Here is a 9657-nt window from a genome sequence, read left to right as displayed (position 1 = left end):
TAAAGTAAGGTCACAAAGTGTAGTTAGATGCAACAGCTTTGCTCCGATTAATTATTAAAGAATTATTCCTATTATATTTTTCACATTGTCATACAAATGGGAACAGGTTTAAATGAACATTACACTGCAACCGCTGGTTATAGGTAATTCCTTTGTAAATGTTTAAGCCAAGTTATAAAGTTGGCACAGATTTTGCCATCAAATATTTTTTATAATCTCAGTGAAAAACTAACAATACATGGAGCGCCGACATAATTTTAAACCATCACATTCTTGCACAACTTGGCATTAAATTTTGGTTAAAAATTTTAAGTGCAATTTGTTGAATAAAGTACAAAGATTTGATAACAAGTAAGACACTTTGGTTGGGGATGTTGAGGGCCTTCTTGACATAAACTTTCAAATACCTGAAGGATACGTTCTGTTAAAGTGTAGAATGTTTAAAATATTGCACTTGAAGTGTAAATGTGGAACTGCTGGTGCAGTTGCTACATAAACCCATTCATGACCTATGATGACACGAGATATGGCTGGAATCCTGCCGATGATGTATTTTGAGAATAAATTGGCCATTGCCATTGCCTGTACCACAAAATGTTAAAATAAACATACCTTCCTGAGAACGAATGTGTTTATGTTTGTGCTGAGATATAGAGCTGAAAAAATGAGCAAAGGTTCACCTTTGAACCTCTAAATGGGAAGCTCTTTATTTAGACAGATTCTTTCAATCAGCCGGTATTTATTTTCCCGCTGTCATGGTTCTGTGGAAAGTGTTACCCGCTGTCTGATTATGTAAGAAAGGAAGACAAATAAGAATTTTATCTGTATTAAAGGAGTAATTTATGGCTACCATTTCATTTTAATTTGTAAGTACTGAAGATGATTACTCTGCATAACTATATAGCAACACTGAGATAAAGCATACACGTAACCGGAATACATTTTTGCTCTTAAGTATATAATTTGTTTAGTATGAAATTTTAGAGACTTTTCTGAGAGATTGTGCCATACATCAAAAAAGTGCCTGACCTTCATTTCAACCTGTCTCAAAAAAATCGATTTTCCTTAGAAACAAAGTGAGTGGGGGAGTGGAATGGTTTATTTCATATTTGTTTCTGTTATGTTGATATATTTTGTCCATGCTAGCTGATCTCTCATGGTGTTGGTTGTGAACCTGCAACATGGCTGTGATGTTTAACTGCCAAGAGAGAGCTGTGATTAACCTGTGCTGTCCCTTTAAGGCTACTGCTCAGGTCTTCCCTTGGGGAAACAAGGTCAATTAGAAGCTGATTATTGAGGGACATTCTTCTAGGTTGGCAGCTGCTTTTAAATCCTCTGCTGCTGGCCTTGTATTTAGAGGGCATCTTTAACATAGAAAAACATCCCAAAGCTTCACAGAGATGCTCTGCCAATGAATGGAACTAAGCAAGGGCAGTCTCACTGAGCTGGGCAACGGAGAAGAGGCGTTAAGAGGAGGCTGTTGTGGTCGAGTGTGCCAAAGGCTGCAGAGAAGTTGAGGAGAAAGAGGAGGAATAATGCACCATGGTCATAGTCACTCATTTTTGACTTTGGTTAGGGCTGTTTCGATGCTGTGGGAGGAGTGGAAACCAGATTGGAGAGCATCAAACAGGGAGCAATGGGAGCGATAGGCACAGATTTGGAGGTGAGAATATGTTCAAGAGCTTTGAAGAGGAAACGGAGATTGGAGGTGGGGTGGTAGATTTCAAGGACAGAGGGGTAAAGGGTGGGTTTTCTGAAATGGACTGCAACAGTACCTGGGAAAAGGGAACCATTTACAATGTCGCCTAGCATGGGTACCACTTTCCTATCCCACATACACTCACTTGTTTTTAAGGAAAATCATTTTTTTTGAGGCAGGTTTGAATGAAGTTCATCAATGTGCATGTGGGTAACTTGGTCCCAAGCTTTTAGAGAAGGGGGAGCATTGTGGGTTTCATTGCATGTTCGCTTTGTGCCTCCTCACAACACTTCAGCTGAGACTAGCAACTCAGCAGAAAATCCCAGCCAATATTAATTTGCCCTTAAATTACCAATCTTTTTTCAGTCTTTGAAGAGAGAAAAGCTTGAACAGTTCCAAACTATTACATTTAAAGACTGAAAAAAGATTGGTAATTTAAGGGCCAATTCAACAAACTGCTATCCCAGAACAATGTCGCTAGACGAGAATGTGGGTTAGAGAATCAAGGCTCTTGTGTTATAGCCATATCTCTGACTCATGTTCGCATCTAACAAGGCTTTGCTCTGGAAGTGTAGCCTCTTTGAATTTACTTTAATGTTCAGTATTGATTGAGAATGATTGAATTCTTGCAGTAAAAAAAAACAAAATATGAAAGACTTTCACCTTATGCAATACATCCAGAAGCACCACATCTTCATTAGCCACTCATAACTCTCGCCTACCCCTTTTGCAGGAGATGAGAATTCACAATAATAGGGAGAGGGAGAGGACCGGTGGTAGACCAAGCCAGTTTGTGACTCTTACCCAGACAGCTGAAGAAGAACCGGAGATTAATGGGGCATGCAACACTGCCAGCATTGTAGATGGTGAGGTTGGTGGCTCCACTGAGCAGGGTGACTGTTTCTTGCTTGTACTCCTTCATCTACCACAAGCAACTGCACCTTCAGCTAACTTCAAGACCTCAATCCAGCTTCTCATTGCCATTCTAGCTCTTCTCCCTTTCTTCTTTCCTCTAGGTCCTTCACATCACCAAGAACAATCACTGACTCTTGTGGAAGAAGGCACCTCAGAGGAAGTCATCCCTTCTGAGGATCCATCATCATGTGCTACATCCCTTGCAGACACCAGTGCAGAGATTGGCACTCTGTGTGGGGTTGATAGCAAAGTAGAGGGGCTGGCATGTGGTGTGTCATACAGTACAAGTGAACAGGAGTGGACAGGCACAGTCCAGTAGATGATGCATCAAATTGCGTCATCCCTTCCTAGCTCTACTCAGCAGGACAGAGATGTGGAATTCCGAGGACCAGCCATGAAAAAGAAAATACTTGAGGCTCGCCAGCAAATGTATGAGGTAATGGCAGGTTTGCCAAACACTTTGACCACTCTGGCAGGAAGAATGGAGGAGTCTACCTCCAATATGTGCAGGGTGCATGGCATTTCCACTATTCAATCTACCCTGGACCATGTGGCCACCTCAAGCTGGGGCACAGGTCCCAGGAACATTCTGGTACCTCAGCCGAATGGTCATTCTTCATATGTGAGCTTATTCAGTGAGGTTCAGAAGGTTATTTAATTATGGGAGAGGGGTGGAATCATATTCAAACCTGATCCTGTCCTCTTCTGACATGCACATATGTACTGTTTCTATCAGGGAGGCACTTTGGAGCTGCAGTGTTTGGCAAATACTGGGAAATGGCTGCACAACGGCTCTAGTCATTCACCACCAAGATTATCTTCATAGTCTGCAGGTGCTGAAAATGAAAATGATGGTGTTGCCAGCATTGAACATGCTTTATTATGTGGATTTTCTTGTCCCAAAGCCTTCACCACGTACACTGAACTCTTGTATCAACAGAAAAGTGGGCCTACCGCAAGGAGCACAGAGCCAACAATTTTTGCTGCTGTCATTGCATTTTATTGGCACCATCTGTTATTTCGCTATGTCTGTTTATTAGTGACACAAAGGTAATAGATTTTTTTTGACCAGTTTTAGCTCACTGGCAGCTGTACATGTTCCCACTAGCAAGAGATCACAGTCCAAATCCCAGCAAGTCAGGAGGAACTTTGCACACAGTGCTGACTGAAGTTCTTGGTTTAAAATTGTCCATGCAGAGAAGTAACTGAACAATTGGATTATTTCCTAATATATCTGATTTGATAGGAGAGATTTAGCCCATGGAGGCACAAATGATGGAAAACAACCTACACACTATGGCCTAGAAATTCCCTACCTTACCGTCGACCATTAACGCCGTATTTCTGCACAAAATGACACCTTGTTTCCACCCGCTTCTGGCGTGGGACACGGTGGCCGTCATTTTGGAGAGGTTGATGGTGCTGTCATTGCCAGCACTCACTTCTCAAATTCAAATGTGCAGATTGTGACGTCAATCGGTGTGCAATGTCTAATTTGACGCACGACTGCGTTTTTGGACACTGCCGCACACCCTAACGCCTTCTGCTTCTCACGCACAGAAGAACGTGTGTGCAGCAGCACTGCAGAGATGCTGTCAGCGCTTCTGAAAGGGACACACACATCTTTCAGGTAAGTTTCGATTTCAGCTTTTGAAGCTTTAAAAACTATTTTATTGGAGTAGTGGCTCGGTGCAATACATTTGAAAAGTTGTTAAAGTGTGCAGGGAGTGCTGCTGGATGCTTGCAAGGCCTTGGATGGTAAAGGAAGGCCTCTGAGAAGACAGAAAATGCTGGAAATACTCAGCAGGTCAGGCATCATCTGTGGAGAGAGAAATAGAGTTAACGTTTCAGGTTGAGATGCTCCCTGACCTGCTGAGTATTTCCAGCATTTTCTGTTTTTATTTCAGATTTCCAGCATCTGCAGAATTTTGCTTGTGAGAAGACCGCTTACTCACAGATCTGGGGGGCACATGGAGATGAAGCAGAGGCAGCAAAGGGGATAAGGTGCTCGCAGATGTAAGAGGAAGAAGCAGAAGAGGAAGACCAGGAGAGGAAGAAGCGGAAGGAAGGGTGCAACCCAGACAGCCGTTTTCTGGCTGGGATATCCAGGATCGAAACATCCACCTGCGGTACCAGTGAGCACAATCCCAATTCCCCTTTCAACATTTGTCCCACACCTTACCTTCCCTCTGTTACTGACCATCATAGCATCCTCTTGGCCACAATGCTGAAATAAAGGCCACCACAAAGCAAACTTTTCAATCCAACTTTATCCATATATGAATCCAATATGACATCAAGAAATCAACTAATCACCCTTATGCATTCCCTTAGTGAGCATCTTGAGTCTGCCATTGCCTATCCTGGTGATGTCATGCAGTGTTACCCCAGTGGCTGCAGCATGGCTGGTGGAAGGCTGCTGACTTTCAGTGGGGAACACTGCAGATGGCCTTGCAGGACGACCTCGAGGAGCTGGTGGCTGGGAGTGTCAAATCAAGTGACAGTGTTTCTTCTTCTTCACTCTCCTCTCCCTCTTCTTGGTCAACCACTGACTGTGCGGGCTGCATTTCTTGAGGAAGGCACAAGGTTAGGTTTGTGGTGAGGGGAGGGCGGGAAAGCAAGAGGTGCATGCTTACACCATGTGCAGCTTGTACATCAGAAGATATTGTGGGATGGGGGGAAGGAGGATATGAGAAGGAGGATAATGTATGAGGATACCAGCATCTTGTATTCTTTCAGCCCATCTGCAGGCCAAAGGCTCAGGCATGCCCCTGTCAAGAATGGCCAGCACCATCTCCTCCAAGCTGGTGAGGTGAAGCTAGGAATGTGAGGTGTGCCTCGTGTTTGGTAGAGATTGTTGGTAGGTGAGTGATGGGGTTGCAGGGTGGTCGTGCATTGAGCAGTGTGTGAGGCTAGTGGTGCAGTTGGTAGGAGACGGCTGTGGATAGAGTACCTCACTTCCACTTTTGACCCCCTGCACAAAGCTGGAGTGCTGCATGTGAGACCCTGGGTACTCTTTCCCTGGCCTGTGAGCCATTTGTGTTAGTGCTGAAGCATTTTTAACAATTTTTAATGTGCAGAAGGCACTTCCGCTTTAAGAGCTGGTCTTTTTCCGAGTGGAAGGCAGTGACTAGTGGGGTACCGCAGGGATCAGTGCTAGGACCCCAGTTATTCACAATATATATTAATGATCTAGATGAGGAAACTAGATGTAATATCTCCAAGTTTGCAGACGACACAAAGCTGGGAGTGCGTGTGTGCTGTGAGGAGGATGCAGAGAAACTGTAGTACGATTTAGACAGGTTGGGCGATTGGGCAGATGCATGGCAGATGCAGTATAATGTGGATAAATGCAAGGTTATCCACTTTGGTGGCAAAAACAGGAAGGCAGATTATTATCTGAACGGCAATAGATTGGGAAAAGGGGAAGTGCAACGAGACCTGGGTGTCCTTGTGCACCAGTCGCTGAAGGTAAGCATGCAGGTGCAGCAGGCGGTTAAGAAGGCAAATGGTATGCTGGCCTTCATAGCGAGAGGATTCGAGTACAGGAGCAAGGATGTCTTGCTGCAGTTGTACAGGGCCTTGGTGAGACCACACCTTGAGTATTGTGTGCAGTTTTGGTCACCTTATCTGAGGAAGGATGTTCTTGCCATGGAGGGAGTGCAGCGAAGATTCACCAGACTGATACCCGGGATGGCAGTAATGACGTATGATGAGAGGTTGGGTCAATTAGGCTTATATTTGCTAGAGTTTAGAAGAATGAGAGGGGATCTCATTGAAACTTATAAAATTCTAACAGGACTAGACAGACTAGATGCAGGGAGGATGTTCCCGATGGTGGGGGAGTCCAGAACTAGGGGTCACAGTCTAAGGATAAGGGGTAAGCCATTTAGGACTGAGATGAGGAGGAATTTCTTCACCAAGAGAGAGTGGTGAACCTGTGGAATTCTCTACCACAGAAGACAGTTGAGGCCAATTCATTAAATGTATTCAAGAAGGAGTTAGATATATTTCTTAAGGCTAAGGGGATCAAGGGATATGGGGAGAAAGCAGGGACAGGGTACTGAATTTGGATGATCAGTCATGATCGCATTGAATGGCGGAGCAGGCTCGAGGGGCCGAATGGCCTACTCCTGCTCCTATCTTCTATGTTTCTATGTTCTCTAGTTTCGGACTCAACAACCAGTGGAAATAGTTTTTGCTGATTTATCTTACTAAAACCCCATATAATTTTAAAGACCTCTATCAGATCTCCTCTCAACCTTTTTAGTTCTAATGAAATCAGCCCCAGTTTCTCTAGTCTCTCTTCATAACTAAAGCTTCTTATCCTTGGTGTCATCATCCGTATCTTCTCTATGGCTTTGAAGTTCTTCCTAAAATCAAGCCCCTAAAACCATATTCTAACTTCGACCTAACAAATGATTGGCATAGGTTTATGATTAACTCTTTGCTTTTGTAGACTAGCCCATATTTATAAAACCTAGGATCACATAAGTGGTTTTTTTACACCTTAGGAACTTGACCTTCCATTTTTCAGGATTTGTGTAACAGAAAGCCTTAAGTCTCTCTGTTCCACTATTCCTCTACTCCAAAGGCACTCCAAACATTGTAGCCTACTCAGTACACTCTCAAATGACTACTAATGGTGAAATATGAAACTGCATTTGTAGGCAGGCCATGTGATGTCTCAATACATTGGCTCAATAGCAAGAGGTGCATGCGAGAAGGAGGATAACTTATGAAGATACCAGCATCTTGTATCCTTTCAGCCTCGCCACTCGCCAAGGGCTCTGCCATGCGCCTGCCAAGAATGGCCAGCACTGTCTCCTCCCAGGGGTGAGGTGAAGCTAGGAATGGGAGGTGTGCCTCATGTTTGGTACAGATGGTGGTAGGTGAGTGATTGGGGGGTGGAGGGGAGTCGTAGCTTGAGAAGTGTGTGAGTCTAGTGGTGCAGTTGGTAGGAGACGGCTTTTGAAGATGCATTCATTGACCTTGACCACTGGTCTGAGGTCATGAAGCTTCTTTGGGCACTGGAGCCAGGTCATGGTGGCGACGCTGCTGGCACGATGTCCCACATCGTTCTTTCTGGAAGGCCTCCTGGCCCCTATGGGTAGAGGGCCTCTGTTGCAGTGTTGATCCCCTGCACAAAGCTGGAGTGCTGTGTGCAAGACCCTGAGTGCCCCTTCCGTGGCTTGCTGAGCCATTTGTGTTAGTGTTGAAGCACTTTTCCCATTTCTTTTAGGTGTGGAAGGGAATTCAGCTTTAAGGGCTGAAAACTCACATTTGGGAATTCTTTTTAATGTTAATTTTTTTTCAGTTGTGCTGTAAGGGCTAAAAACTGCATATTTTTACATCATTTTTATTTTTTCATTTCAGAAGGCGCTGCCCCTTTAAGAAAGCAAAAAATGCTTTTTGAAACCACAGGCTCACTTTCAGAGAGGCTGGTCTAGCTGCAACTACACTTCAGCCTTGCTACATTGGGGCCTGCTGCCGGGACCAACTGAGTTTAGCGCTGGGCTAATGTTAATTAGTCCCCAGCGCCAATTTTTCGGTCCTGCCAGCGCCATCATTTTCGGCGGCCGTTAACACCCGGCCGCGGTGGCACCGACAGCTTTTGTAGCGGCCAGGAATTTATGGGCCACAGAATTAAAAACAAAGGATGGTATTAGCCATAAGCTTCAGAGAGGCCCCTGACCTTCTGCTCCTAAACTCCCTCTATTTCCATCATGTCCAAAATCTTCAGTGCTTTCTCTTCGTAGAGTCACGGGTCTTTGATGAAGTGAAATCCCTCCAGTCTGCATGTGCTGCCGTCTGTTATATGTAGCCTTCTACTGAAAATGGAAAGAAAAGATTGAAATGAGAAATATGAGAGTTAGTCTTTGAACATGCAGCATGTGCTGCCAGCATGCTTAGTTTATGATGCTTGCCACACTTAATGCACCATCCTTTGTAGACAAGCATTAATAGCATCCTGTAAAGTAGAATGGCACAATTTACTCTTCTATCCATGTTAAAACTAACTACATAGATTATTCTCTGATTCATGGTCTATCCTTTATTTTAAAATCAAGATTATGTAAACATATTTCAGTTCTTAGGAAAGACCACAATATTTCTTGAGCTCCCGAAAATATTAGCTGCCAGAACCTTGCTTATTTCCTCACTTATTTCCTTGAGGGTTCTGGAATTCAGTTGCCCTGTCAGCCGTTAATGCTTTGAAATTCTTCATAACACATGCTTTATTGAATTCTGCATTTGTTATAGATTCCCAAGCCATTTTGCCCGAATCTGGAATTTTCCAGTCTTCACTCCTACAGATTGATGATAAGAATTAATTTAACACATCTGTTATTTTCTAATTCCCCAACCAAATTTCTACATAATTTATCCCTTGAATGACCTATTTGTTCTTTAATGCTCTATCTACTTCATACATAGTAAAACATTTCTAATCCATCATTGTTCTTTGCCCATCATTGTCCTTTTGAAGGTAAGGAGCCCCACTATTATCTATAATCTGCTTTACTGTTTCCCTCATTTTACTGATCCCTTGTGCCTTTTAAAATAATTCTTATATAATACTACAATAGTAGAAGTAAAACATTATTTTAGTTTATGTGGTATTTCAGTTATTATAAGTCATCCTACCATAATCTAACTTTATTTGAAACAATAATTGTGCGGTATTTGCATGAAAATAACTTATGGATACAGCCTAAATCTAAAATAGTTTAGTGTGTGAGACAGGGTACATTTGGCATAACAACAGAAAATGCTGGAAATACTCAGCAGGCCAGGCAGCATCTGTGGAGAGAGAAACAGAATTAACATTTCAGGTCTGGGACCCTTCATCAGAACTGGAAAAAGCTGGAGATGTAACAGATATTAAGCAGGTGCAGAGACGGGGGGGGGGGGGGGGGTGGTTTAGGAGGGGAGGAAGGAATTGAAAGAATATACTGTACTTTTGTAAGAGGCAGGAAAGATAAAATGTTGCAAATGGGAATGGAAAATGAGGGCAGGGATTATTATCTGAAATTGTTGAA

The sequence above is a fragment of the Somniosus microcephalus genome, chromosome 1 (genome assembly GCF_052327205.1).
Source record: "Somniosus microcephalus isolate GS21.2 chromosome 1, FLI_Smic_1.0, whole genome shotgun sequence".
NCBI classification, from domain to species: domain Eukaryota; kingdom Metazoa; phylum Chordata; class Chondrichthyes; order Squaliformes; family Somniosidae; genus Somniosus; species Somniosus microcephalus.
Note: the sequence above shows the minus strand (reverse complement) of the source record.